Consider the following 15024-nt stretch of genomic DNA (forward strand, 5'->3'; position numbering starts at 1 on the left):
TACAGGACACCGCCCTTGAGGCGGTAGAGGTGGGATCCCTCGCTGAGTCCGAGGGAAAAACTAACCCTGGAGGGTAAGCAGATTAAGAAAGAAAGAAATGTCGTAGGGACTCAAGGCAGCCATAATCATTTTAGCAGTTCTAGGGCCGTAATAAATAAAACTTCCTTTAAATATTCATGCCGGCCCCGCGGTGTAGGGGAAGCGTGCCTGCTCCTTACCTGGAGGCTCCGCGTTCGATTACCGGCCGGACCAGGGATTTTTACCTGGACCTGAGGACTGGTTCTAGGTCCACTCAGCCTACATGATTAGAATTGAGGAACTGTCTGACAGTATGATAGCGGCCCCGGTCTAGAACGCCAAGAATAACAGCCAAGAGGATTTGTCGTGCTGACCACACGACATCTCGTTATTTGCAGGCCTTCGGGCTGACCAGCGGTCAGTTGGAGGGCCAATGCCCTTCGGGGCTGTTGCATCATGAGGTTCGGTTAGGTTTTACAAATTCATGGCAATCACCGCCTCGTATGTAAAATAACTTTGAAAACGCAGTGTTTGAAGGAAAGAATCTGAAAAATATGGTCGAATCTATCAATTAGTAAACGACAAAAACTTGTTTCGGTATTTTCTGAACACCTTCTTATTCTTCTATCACTTTTCCCACACCTTGTAGGGTCGTGGGTGCAAACTGTGTCGCACAAGTATTTTGCCCCTGTTTTAAGGCCAGATGCCTTTCCTGACGTCAACCCTATCTGAAGGGATGTAATCACTATTGCGTGTCTCTGTGGTAGTGGTGCGTTGTTTTAATATGAAGAGGAAAGTGTTGAGACAAACACAAACAACCAGTCCCCGAGACAGAAGAATTAATCACTCGCGATGAAATACCCCGACCCGGCCGGCAACTGAACCCGAGACCCTCTGAATCGAAGACCACAACGCTGATCATTCAGCCAAGGAGTCAATTTCTGAACTACGGATTCACCAATTTAAGGAGAAATTTTCAAATTACTTTGTGGGGTGAAAATATAACTACCAAAATATCTTATTTTTAGATTTCTTACTCTCCTAAAACAAGAACTGACTTTCATTCTACAAATTTCGGATAATTTTCGAGAAGAGTTTTCGTATTATTAGATTAATGTAAATATTATTTTTAAGGTATCTTCGTAATGGCAGAACGTGATAAATCTGATATCATCACACAAGTAATAATAATAATAATAATAATAATAATAATAATAATAATAATAATAATAATAATAATATAAAGTGAACAACCGGGTTGCACGTCTTTTGAAATGCTGCCGTGTTGGTGGCGTTCCATCAATTTTCATGTTCCAATTTGCTGTCGTCTAACAGCGAAGCGGAACCCTATAACTGAGTTTATTGTGTTGAGTGTACGAAGACTCTTTAGCATGCGAACAAATATGACATGATGTTCTGCTCGGCCAGGAACGAACCCGTGAACATCGGGTTATTAACCGCACACCACTGAATTACTGAGGCATATTTATAGTGTATGTTCAGGGTTGGTATATCTGCAGGTGTATGAGTCAGATTGTGACATTAATTTAACCTCCTAATACTATATTCACCGTCTAATTAATTGTGTAATAGATATTATCCTTTAGTAACGGAAGTTTGCTGCTGTAGATCGTTACGCAACCACTGACCTGGGCACAATGTCTCACTCACTCTCACACTCCTCGCTCCTTATACTCGCTTTCAAGAAAATTGAGGCTTATTGACCTATTTTCTATTAAAGAATGCGGTAGGTTATGTATGGTCCCAAGACTGCAGCGAAACTGCGCACTCTTTTAAAAACATTTTTTTAATTCTCAGTATTTGACGTACAGTATAAATAAATGCAACAATGCTTCCAGTAGTTTGATGATGACCGTTACGATAGAATTCAGCTTTATTCTCCTAACGGTTGTTTGTTGTTGTTGTTGTTGTTGTTTTATTAAAGTTGCTTTACGTCGCACCGACACAGATTGGTTTTATGGCGACCATGGTACAGGGAAGGACTAGGAGTGGGAAGGAAGCGGCTGTGGCCTTAAGGTGCAGCCCCAGCATTTGCCTGGTGTGAAAATAGTAAACCACGGTAAACCATCTTCAAGACTGCCGACAGTGGGGTTCGAAACCACTATCTTTCGAATACTGGATACTGGTCAAACTATCGAGCTTGGTGTTTGATGGTTTGGCGTGGTGTAAAAATTGGACTATGAGGAGTGGGTCGAGAATCTCCAATCGCCGGGCTGGGTAGTTTAGACGGTAGATTGCTAGCTTTCTGAGCCCTAGTTTACGAGTTTCATGCTGGGTGAGTCCATTCGTATTCGAAAATGCTCAAACACGCCTGCCCCTTGTTGGTATATTTATAGGTATACGTAAAGGAACTCATTCGGGGTAAAATTCTTGCACCTCGGTGATTCCTAGAAAACTGTAAGAATACCCAGTGGAATGTAAAGCCAATAGATTTATTATTATTATTATTATTATTATTATTATTATTATTATTATTATTATTATTATTATTATTATTACTCTACAATCCTCGCTATATCGCCTTAAATACACTAAATCATTGATCCGAGCTGGTCCTATAGCTTCTAAGCTTGAAGTCGAAAGATGGTGGATTCGGGCCCTACCGTTGGTAGATCTGTAGGTAGTTTACCACGGTTTTACATCTTCATACCATCTGGGCTTGTATCTTCATTAGGACCACGACCGATACCTTCACAATCTAAATGCATTCCTATCCCACCATCAACGAAAATCTGAGCTAGCACGACGTTAAACGGATAGAATGAAAACCTTAAAGCTTCCCTAGTGGAATGTCTTCGGTTTGATTTCTAGTAGAGGTAGGGATTACGAAATGTTCTCCATTATCCAGATGGCTCCTAGTTAAGTCAGCAATTTTCCGAAACCAGTAAAGGAGGCAGATATTTCCTAGGTATGCTACCATAAGTTGGAATCTTACAAGACTTAAGTAGCAACTATGGGATTTCAGCTCTGTCTAGCTTCACTTCCTTGTTATCTTTTCCGTCCAACGTCACTTGTTCAAGTCCTGATTTTTTCGACAGCCATGAGCCATGGTTATTGAGAATTTTAAGAGTATCGGAAGACTTTCATTTTCCTGTCACTGATGACCCTGTAATTAAATAGTAGGTGCTTTCATTCTTCAAAAGTAAGTCGGTGGATTATGTTGTTATAGGCTCTTAAAAAAAACCAATAACTACCTACATCTTAAGTATGGAATATTCTTAGAATTCATTTAAAGACAAATCTACCTACACCTACTATTTTGAAGAATAAGAATCATGGTTTAATGTTCCGGTAACTACTTTTGCAGTTAATAATAATAATAATAATCGTATGGCCTCAGCTACCGTGTGCAGACATTTCAATTTGACGCCATCTGGCTGTCTGCTTGTCAATTTCGACGTTCGGTTTCACTCTAGGCCCACTAGATGGCAGACCGTGTAAACCGAAACTCTCTTGGGCATCTATGGCTGAGATTTAATGAATTTTGTCGGGTAAACACCAAATGTGTCACCAGAGATCTTTTATATGCCCACACCGTACGACATGGAGTGTCGAACGGACTTTTTTCTGCCCTTCAAAAATCCGACTACCTCTGCCGGGTTTGAACCCGCTATCTTGGGATCCGAAGGCCGATACTCTACCACTGATCCAGAGAGGCAGCAACTTTTGCAGTTGAGGTGTCTGTATTAACGTGTTGGTATATCCATCGCTATGAGAGTGGCGTATTTGATCATATTCGTAACTACCAGAATGAGCCTGGATTGAACCAGCCAACTTGATCTCAGAAGACCAGCGCTCTATCAGCAGCGTCGCTCCTAAATTACCTTTAAGCGTTGCATTCGTGTCAGTAGAAGTGCGCGGTGATGAATGTTACGTTAACGGATGATGATGATGAAGTAGGCTATATGACTTCTGTGGGGAACGCAAAAAGTGGTGCTCTGATGAGACTAACTCCATTATGTCCTAAGAGAACTTGTTTCATAGTCACTTCATAGCTAAACACACACACACACACACACACACATTTCGATGCTCAAAACCAGCTCTTGGCTTTGTTGATCAGATTTTGCTGGTCATACTTGTAAATTCTCGAGAAATTTGAGGTTGGTTCAGCTGTATTTACAAAAATGAATGTTTCAAGGATCCTCGGCTGAATGGTCAGCGTAGTGGCCTTCGGTTAGAGTGGTCATGGGTTCGATCCCTGCCCGGTCCGGGGATTTGGTCAATTTATGTTGTTCGGGGTTTGGGTGTTTGTCTTCATCTTAATACACATATTAATGTCATCACAATACGAACTTCCATAGAAACAAACAATAGTGAATGTATCCCTTCGCATAGGATTTGCGTCAGGAAGGGCATCCAACAGTAAAACTAGGCTCTATCCTCATTAGTGCTGACTCCAGATAATTGGAAAAAGACCAGGAAAGAAAGAAACTGTCAATTCTTCAACAACTCTGTTGAAACTTGTACTAGTATAATTAACACAAGAATATTTCAGAATATGTCATTCACTATACACTAGCTTTGGTTCTCATATTTACTGTTTATTCTTTCAAAATAGTGTTTTTTATTAATATTAGAGAAGTATCTATGGATACTAGAGACCCCGTTCTTTAACAAGTCAAAACTCATCCCCCTTCCTGTTATAATTTAGTGGGATAGTAATCAGTGGTTAATTCCTTACACTCAGTTCCAAACTCGCTCAACTCACTGGACAATTCTTGAACACTCTCCATAAAAGCTAATATTGAATCATAGTAGAGAGCAAATCAACAAAATTCAATGAAAGAATGGAATAATAAAGCTAAAATTCCCAAGTTCAAATACAATACCAGGAAACCTATCATCTATATTAATTGATGTTGAAATTGTAGCATAGGCAGCACAAATAGTGCCAGATAAAAATGTCTGCAAACAGTAACTGAGACCATATTATTATTATTATTATTATTATTATTATTATTATTATTATTATTATTATTATTAATATTATTATTACCTTAACACAATTGATTATTGATAGCTTATACTCTAATTGACACAATACATTTTTCTTCTAGCCTATGCATACATTACTTATATTATACCCGTTAATTACTCTTTCACTCCTCTGACGAGGTTGACGGCAGGAAGGGCATCCGGTCATAAAAACCCGCCACTACAGATTCATCTCACCTCATACTCCCGACCCCGTAGGGAAACGGGACAAGGGTTGGACAAACAACAAACGATTACTCTGTTATTACTAATATGACTACTCTTCAAGTTACACCTGGAAAGTTTTGCGTTGTAAAACCAAAAATTATGCGTCTCGTCTTTAAGTTGATCTGAATGTGAAACAGAGGAGACATTTTCCATTAAAACAACTCTGAAATCTTCTAGCGACCTCTTTCTTCGCATGTTGTTTCAATATCAAGGTTCCACGGGTAATGTTGGAAGTTCAGGGTCGTTTAACAAAAAAATTTATGTAAATAGCATGTGTGATAGTTGTGTTAATTGCGCGAGTATAGACGTACTGAAATTAAATGTCACTAGCTGGTTACTTACGAGATCGCTCCGCCTTTCATTTCACACCTTATAACTTATCCAGAACACATTTACAACAGCCACTGCAATATATTTAATTAATGTTTATAACGCAGGAGAGAAGTCTAGTCTTTGCTCAAAGAAACGTCTTTAGAATGCCGAAGACTTGACTAGAAAAATCATTGATCTATACTTGCACTTAAATTCATTTATCATACACGCCTACTAGATTGAATTACTTTCTTGTCAAACGACTCTAAAACCTGCATCAATAAATTAAAGTTTTTCCCATCCTTGAGGGATTTTTCTTAATTTTTCTGTCTTTTTTACTTCTTTTAGATCACCATCTCGCGACTGCAATTGCAAATAGCTATACTTACGTTGTAAAATTTATGATCGTCTCTAAATACCGAGAAAATGATTCAGTTACATGTATCCATATCCCAAATAAGTAATGTTCAGTTAAATTTTTTTACAAGTTGCTTCACATCACACCGACACAGATAGGTCTTATGGCGACGATGGGACTGGAAAAGGCTAGGATTGGCAAAGAAGCGGCCATGACCTTAATTAAGGTACAGCCCCAGCATTTGCCTGGTGTGAAAATGGGGAAACCACGGAAAACCATCTTCAGAGCTGCCGGCTGTGGGGTTAGAACCCACTATCTCCCGAATGCTGGATACTGGTCGCACTTAAGCGACTGCAGCTATCGAGCTCGGTCAGTTAAATTAAAAACTAATATTCCAAATAGCATATCACGCTTGTGTCAACTAATAAAATAGCGAATGGGTTTGAGTCACATAGCTGTCAGCTTTCATTCGAGAGATAGTGGGTTCAACCCCCCTAACGGCAGCCCTCAATATGATTTTCTGTGGTTTCCCATTTCCACACTAGGCAAATGCAGCGGCTGTACCTTACTGAGACTACGGTCAATTCCTTTCCACTCCTAGCTCTTCCCTACTCCATCGTCACCATAAGACCTTCATGTGTCGATGCAATGAAATATCAACTAGTAAAAACATTTGGCCGTATTGTCAAAATAACAGCCTTTGAGTCAAAACTCCTGGATTCGATTACCCTCCAAGCCGAGGATTTGACTGCTATTTAGTTCACTCTTCTATCCCGGGGACTAGGCATCTGTGTTCCTCTTAATGCACATCTCTTCAAATATACAAGAAAAACACCATCCTATCAACCACTATGGGGACACGCTATAGTGAATACACCCGAAAAGCCATCGGGGCGTAAAACAGGGCCACTTCCACAGCGATTTACCTAACCTAACCCCATGGCACTACAGCCCTGAAGGGCCTTGGCCTACCAAGCGACCGCTGCTCAGCCCGAAGGCCTGCAGATTACGAGGTGTCATGTGATCAGCACGACGAATCCTTCCGGGCGTTATTCTTGGCTTTCTACAACGGGGCCGCTATCTCACCGTCAGATAGCTCCTCAATTCTAATCACGTAGGCTGAGTGGACCTCGTATCAGCCCTCATATCCATGTAAAAATCCCTGACCTGGCTGAGAATAGACCCCGGGGCCTCCGGGTAAAAGGCAGGCACGCTACCCCTATACCATGGCGCTGGCTCCACAGCGATTGTCGGCCCCAAATAAATGTCAAAGACTAGCAGGAATAGTATTTTCAAGAGATCTACAATTTAATTATTAGATAAAAAACATTCAGTTGTGTATCCGAAACGTACAGTATGTAAGAACAATATCTTGTAAAAGGTCCGTAATATCTCTCTCTTTCATTCGCCTTCTTCTAATGATAATTCAGCCTTCAGGTTGGGTGAGAAAACACAAGACATCACATCACATCACATCATATCTTATTCCATAGGTATAATGTGCAATTACCAGTCAAAAGGGTCATGACCGGTCATTTAAACTCATTATATGATCAGGCATGTTTAACTGTCTCATCGCGCAATAAATAAACGCTAACTGCACTTACTCAGTGCAATAAAGCTGAGAGTAGTCACAGTGGACATGCATTGGGTGGTATTTCACTCTTTTGTTTGATTTCCCCTCTTCCAAGAAGAGACTTTGCTTACACTGGTATAAATAGATTTATAGCTGTTTATCGGTAAGCTGTACAGCGCACATAAATTACATACATACAAATTTTTATAAGAACATCAGCACATACCGTGCGAGTTGCCCGTGATGTCACGTTGCTGTAAGCTTGCATTCGGGAGATGGTGAGTGCAAATCTCACTGTCGGCAGCCCTGAAGATGGTTTTTGCGTGGTTTCCCATTTTCACACCAGACAAATGTTGGGGATGTGCATTAATTAAGGCCACGGCCATTTTCTTCCCAATTGAAGCCCTTTCCCATCCTTGACTCGCCAATAACCTTCGATATGCTAGCGCAACGTTAAACTACTAGCAAGAGAGAAAAAAAGAGAAAATCAGCACACGTACTGTGTGAATTTTACAACATACGTACATCATCATTATACACCGCTATGCCTTTCAGCCTTCAGTCTGCAACCCTCTGTGAATTCACTAAACGTCGCCACAATCCTCTATTTGCAACTAGCGCTGTGGCCTCATTTAATGCTATACCTCTTAAATCGTTAGAAACTGAGTCCAAACATCGTCGCCTTGGTCTCCCTCTACTTCTCTTACCCTCTATAACAGAGTCCATTATTCTCCCAGGTAACCTATCCTCCTCCATTTGCCTCAAATGACCCCACCACCGAAGCCGGTTTTGCGTACAGCTTCATCCATCAAGTTCATTCCTAACTTAGTCTTTACCTCCACATTCCGGATGCCCTCCTGCCATTGTTCCCACCTGATTGTACGAGCAATAATGCTCGCTACTTTCATGTCTCTTACTTCTAACTTCTGAATACGATATCCTGAGTCCGCCCTGCTTTCACTCCCGTAAAACACAGTTGGTCTGGAAACACCGATGTAAAGATAGTTTCGTCCAGGAGCTGACTTCCTTCTTACAGAATACTGTTGATCGCAACTGCGAGCTCACTGCATTAGCTTTACTGCACCTTGATTCAACCTCACTTATTATATTACCATCTTGGGGGAACACACGTCCTAAATACTTGAAAGTATCCACCTGGTCCAGCTTTATATCACCAGTCTGACGTTCAGTTCTGCTGAATTTCTTACCTACTGACATCAATTTAGTCTTCGAAGTGATAATTTTCATACCATACACATTGCGCCTATTTTCAAGTTCCAAGATATTAGACTGCAGGTTTTCGGCACAATCTGCTATTAAGACCAAGTCGTCATCATAGGCCAGACTGTTTACTACATTTCCACCTAACTGAATCCCTCCCTGTCACTTTATACCTTTCAGCATCCATGTAAACTACGAACAACAAAGGTGAAAGATTACAGCCTTGTCTAACCCCTGTAAGTACCCTGAAACAAGAACTCATTCTACCATCAATTCTCACTGCAGACCAATTGTCAACATAAATGCCTTTGATTGATTTTAATAATCTACCTTTAATTCCATAGCCCCCCAGTATAGCGAACATCTTTTCCCTCGGTTTCCTGCCATGTGCTTTCTCTAGAACTACGAAACGTAAACACAACTCTCTATTCCTCTCGTAGCATTTTTCAGTTACCTGGAGCATATTGATAGTATGATCCTGACAGCCCCTCTGTGGTCTGAAACCACACCGGTTTTCATCCAACTTCCTCTCGATCTGAAGAACCGTATTTGCAAATTTATTCCTGAGCCTTGTGGTGATTTTTCTACCTGACACACTAGCAAAGTCAACAGTAACTTAGAAGACAAAATACTGTGTAGTCGACATACTTTGTCCTTGTGGCAACCTCCGCATGGGGGAAGTTGTAATAATTAAAAAAAATAAACACACTCCCTTCCAAGATGCTCGCCGGGCCATTGGAATTAACCATTGAAAATTAAAATCCCCAACCCCGCCGGGAATCGAACCTGGGACCCTCTGAACCGAAGGCCAGCCCGCTGGCCATTCAGACAACGAGTGGGACAATGGACTATATTGACAATCATGAAATATAGAGGTGGTGGTGCAGAATGCTTAACATACCTATTATGATACTGGTTAGTATATTTCGGGGTATACCTAACCTTTTCGAAATACTCTAGGTGTATTTTGTAGTACTTCCCCGGCAACCTAATATCAATTCTTCAACTGACCAATTTTCAAGTCGGGTGTTGTAATGGGTAATAAATATCTCCCTCTATGTCAACCTCAACCGCCTACTCAATGTCTCTTTCAAAGCGTATGGTTAGATCTAGCAACAAAGCAGTGCGCTCTTGTTGATGAATAGAAATAATGTCGGTTCGTACAAAACACACAGTTAACTTCTTCCAGTGCCATATCATTTCTCTTATTGTTGAAGATAGAGCTACTCGTGATGGCGGTTATTTCTTTGTAGTGCTCCCTTGGGACACGCACATGTTCTACAGTTTCAGTCTGGCCACATTCAGAATGACGGAAGCGGACTGTACTTTTACAACTTCCAGGGACTGCTCGATATACCCACCTGTTGGACGACATTTTAAGGGCATTTATCCACTCCGAAAACGGCAGTCCTATGCAATTTTTCATCAAAAGTTGGCTTTGGGTAAGTCAGTGTATACTGAGACGCCCTTTGCTCTCAAGGAGTGAGAAGCCTATGTACGAAAGACTTTCTTCCTTAAGAAGTTTTTTTTGTTTTTTTTTTGCCAGCGGCTTTACGTCGCACCGACACAGATAGGTCTTATGGCGACGATGGGATAGGAAAGGCCTAGGAGTTGGAAGGAAGCGGCCGTGGCCATAATTAAGGTACAGCCCCATCTTCAGAGCTGCCGATAGTGGGATTCGAACCTACTATCTCCCGGATGCAAGCTCACAGCCGCGCGCCTCTACGCGCACGGCCAAGTCGCCCGGTCCTTAAGACGTTGCTTAATCGCCTGCCAGTCCAGTTGTGGTTATGAGCTTCGTTGATATTTGGAATTTCAAGAACATCTTCGTTACAGATTGTGGTACCTTTTGGCGTCCAGTCTACTAGCTTCTGTGAATGAAATAAGCACCTCCACATTCCTCTATTTGCAGCTAGCTCTTAGAACCCGTTTAGTTCCAAACCTTTTACATATTATTATTATTATTATTATTATTATTGTAAGGTAAGGGTTATTCTGCCCGAAGGCAGGTCCGAACCTCCGCAGAGGTGTTCCTGAGCCGGAGTTTACGTGCGGTAGGGTGGCCAGTTCCTTTCCGCTCCTCCATTCCCTTACCCCCACCAACAGCGCGTGGCAACCCATCCAACTCCTGACCACGCCCAATGTTGCTTAACTTCGGAGATCTCACGGGATCCGGTGTTTCAACACGGCTACGGCCGTTGGCATTATTATTATTATTATTATTATTATTATTATTATTATTATTATTATTATTATTATTATTATTATTATTATTAATGAACTGCGCGCCCTCTAGAAGGCCATCTATGATGAAAACTCTGAACTGTGTATCTACGGAAGTTTGGATCATTAGTCTTCAGATGTCTCGACTATCCACTTATGTGACCCCTCTGGCGGGAGGATGGACAACTAATTTTTAAGGGAAATTTCTGTTGTATAATTTGGTAAACCGTAAATGTTTGTAGATTGTTTCTTTATGTGCTCAGGTTGTCATCATTACTTCGTTTTCCTTCATACTTATCCCACTATCGGCAGCCCTGAAAATGGTTTTCCGTGGTTTCCCATTTTCACACCAGGCAAATGCTGGGGCTGTACCTTAATTAAGGCCACGGCCGCTTCCTTCCAACTCCTAGGCCTTTCCTATCCCATCGTCGCCATAAGACCTATCTGTGTCGGTGCGACGTAAAGCCCATAGCATACTTATGTTATTAACCAATCAGAATTTCGTGTATATATCTTTATAGCCAATTAAAATTGGGGGTGTGTACAGGCATTCCATCTAGATCAAGAGAGTTCGAAAACCTTCCCCGTGAGTTGTTATATAAGCTATGCGCTTTTGGGTCATTTTGTCATCTACGTCACTCCAGTCTTAGAGTACATACGGTGTAAATGGAGGCAGGGCCAGTCCGTCGTCGGAAGGCCCACCGGCTCAAGGTAATGGCAGAAGTCTTTCAAATATGTGATAGCTCCAGAAAGTTAATCTGAACAGGCTTCTAAATTCTTTCTTAATGTAAATTTCTGAAGTTTAATATCACTTTTTAAATGTAAATTTTCAGGCAAGTCTAAGGACTCTATTCAAACCCCTGCTGAGAAATATTTAAGTTAGGAAATAAAGAGTGTTCACCCTCTATTAATTCCCATTCAACTTGTTATGGGGGTGATTATGATTCTCTAAAACTCTACAGTAATTTCTTAAAACCATTTGAAACGTAATATTTCACCATCTCGTCACCCTCTGTACTACATGCTTAGTCTCTGTAACTTCAGGCCGTAAGTCCATATAGGATTTTAAGTATAATTCAAAAGGAGTGCAAGTGTTTCGCCTCCTAGCATTATGTTTATGGCCAAACCTTTTCTTTTGTTCATTTAGGCCATTTAGAGTGGGCACTCATTGCCCCTGTTTCAGTTCTAGTTATTTACAGACAAGTGTGGATCAGACTGTCGAGCAGAGTATGTTTTGAAGTTCATCTAGTGTAAAATTTGATAGAACAAGAGGCTGGATTGTGTTAACGTTTAAAACTAATGCCTATTGCTCACGGTAAAATGTTTCGTAAAATTTGTTGTACAATTAATTTTATAAAAATTTGGCGAAAACAAGTTGTGTTGCTCACGGTAAAATTATTTTATAACATCCGTGGAAGCATCAGGATGGCCATCTATGAACTCACTTCTGAACTAAGACGTGTATGTGCTGCCATCTATCGATAAACTTTTAAATTAAGAATCAGCTGTTCAACTTACATTGCCTTTGAGAGTATGGCTCCAACAAACAAAGCAAAACTTGCTGCTTTAGCTGCAATTATATGTTGTACAGTGGTAAAAAGGAAGAAAAGAAATGCCAGGAAATGCTGACTCGGGATTGGATCAAAAGAAGAGAAGAAGGTAGAGGATTGCTGTCCTTGGTCGAAATTTACTTGAGGTTAGAAGACCAGCATTCATATCGGAATTAGGCGATTGTGTTTTCTGCCTCTCTTCTTGCATTTCTGTTGTGGTAATGTGGCGTTTTAATTTCATGCAAACAAGGATATTTCTGGTATTCATCCAGTAAAACGCTAACAGCTTCCTTAGTACACCCGGATCCTGCCATTTTAGAAAGAAGTGTTTGTTTACAATCGAGCTTCACAATCTTCTCACGACGTGGCGCCAGTATCATCGTGATGTCAGCTTCGCTGATTGGTTCGTTTCGTAAAATTAATTTTACGGAATAGAACATGTCCTATTTTATGAAAAGTTTTTTCAAAGGTTTTACAAAACTTGAATTTGACCGTGAGCAACAGAAATGTTATAAAATTAATTTATTGTACAATAAATTTGACAGAAAATTTTACCGTGAGCAACAGACATAAGTTGTACACAACGTAAGCGAGTGGAGCAAATTATCCTCTATGAAATGATGTACCTTTAGAGCTACCATGTTCCTTCTTTCTAAATTGTTGTGCCAATAATTTTCCCTATTGAACATGAATTTGGACTTATAGTCCAACCTTGTTATACGAGCTGACGAGCTCCTGAACTGTTATTGTTGTTGCTTATTCAGATTATCTATCAAATTTTAAAACCAGTAAGAAAAAGGGAAAGAAAAACCTTCAGAATTTAGTATTTTAAATTATGCTCTCATCTTTCCTCTTTCAAACCATTCACACCCACACCTTCTTACACCTGTGCGTTCCACGAAATCCGTGGAACAACAATTATTATTATTATTATTATTATTATTATTATTATTATTATTATTATTATTATTATTATTATTAAGCGTTACGCCTTTCATCCTTCAGTCTCGTATCTCTGAAAATTAACCAAGCTCCTCCTCTACTTGCAACTAGCAATGTGCCCTCATTTGCTTCCACACATCTTGCCTTTAAATAATTAAAACTAAGTCTAATCGTCGTCTTTTTGGCCTTTCTTTTGATTCTCTTACCCTCCATGGTTAAGGTCATTACTCTTCTAGGTAACCTAACCGTTCCCTTTCCATAGTACTTTGTAGGGATGCACATTTAACGACGCGTACGGAGGAGCTATTTCAACATTATAGATGATTTCAGTCTGTTTTCTTTTAAACGACGACTCTCCCTCCCGTGTACACCACCCGGAACAACTACCTTCCAGCTTTCACTCTCGTACAAAGAATCGGCCTGAAAACAAAGTCATCAGAAAACACTTTTTCCTTGAAAAACATGTATTGAGAATTAGTGTTCTAACCTAGTTTTATTTTTAGTTGAGACTTTCGTTTTCTCTCCTTGCATTCCCCTTCTCCTTAATTTTCCGACGTCCTTGTTCCTTGAGGAATCGGAACAATTCTTTCTGTAGTGAACGTAAAAGAGACTGTAGGCTCTATTCTCCCCACCCCCTATAATAATGAACATTACTATCGTTTTACGTATTCTACCACTTGCTCTCTAGTGATTATCAGTGAAGTATTTTGTCGATCAACGTGAATCTTAGGATCAGAAGTGGAAAATATCCACTTATTTGCGGCAGATCACCGACAAGTACGATGTTAGGTGAAATATTTATGAGAATGAGAAGTTAAAATTGATTCAGTAGAGTAGATTTTGTAGATTTTAGTTGAGACTTTCGTTTTCTCTCCTTGCATTCCCCTTCTCCTAGGCTGCAAGCGAAATTTAATGGTTTCAACAATGAAATAGCCGAGAGAGTCCGTGCGATTATACGCGCCTCCTATTAACAGAGCAAGATTGTAATCACTTAATTACTTATTGACCGCTACCTACATAACACAAAACAGTATAATAATAGTAGTGATGGACTTTATGTTTAGTTCTCGAGCTAGTCATATTTTCTTAATATACACAAATGATTTAGGGAACAATATAACATCAAAAATAAGATTGTATGCTGATGACATAATTGTTGTTTTTTTTTTTTGCTAGGGGCTTTACGTCGCACCGACACAGATAGGTCTTATGGCGACGATGGGATAGGAAAGGCCTAGGAGTTGGAAGGAAGCGGCCGTGGCCTTAATTAAGGTACAGCCCCAGCATTTACCTGGTGTGAAAATGGGAAACCACGGAAAACCATTTTCAGGGCTGCCGATAGTGGGATTCGAACCTACTATCTCCCGGATGCAAGCTCACAGCCGCGCGCCTCTACACGCACGGCCAACTCGCCCGGTGACATAATTGTTTACAGGGAAATAAATAACATTGAGGATTGTTCAGAATTACAAAGGGACCTTCAGAGTATCCAACAATGGGTTGAAGAAAATAATATGAATGTCAATGGAGGCAAATCAACTGTTACAACATTTACAAACAGGGGCTTTAAAACTGAATTTGAATATACTTTGGATGAG

The 15024-nt window shown here is 40.4% G+C and overlaps 1 protein-coding gene across 1 annotated transcript in view; it reads left to right on the forward strand.

The window, feature by feature from the left end:
* The window catches only part of LOC136867252 (ras association domain-containing protein 10), a 612553-nt gene that overhangs the window by 256396 nt on the left and 341133 nt on the right, over positions 1-15024 (forward strand). The gene's annotated exons all lie outside the window — the stretch shown is intronic.

This window comes from Anabrus simplex, chromosome 3 (assembly GCF_040414725.1).
Source record: "Anabrus simplex isolate iqAnaSimp1 chromosome 3, ASM4041472v1, whole genome shotgun sequence".
NCBI classification, from domain to species: Eukaryota; Metazoa; Arthropoda; class Insecta; order Orthoptera; family Tettigoniidae; genus Anabrus; species Anabrus simplex.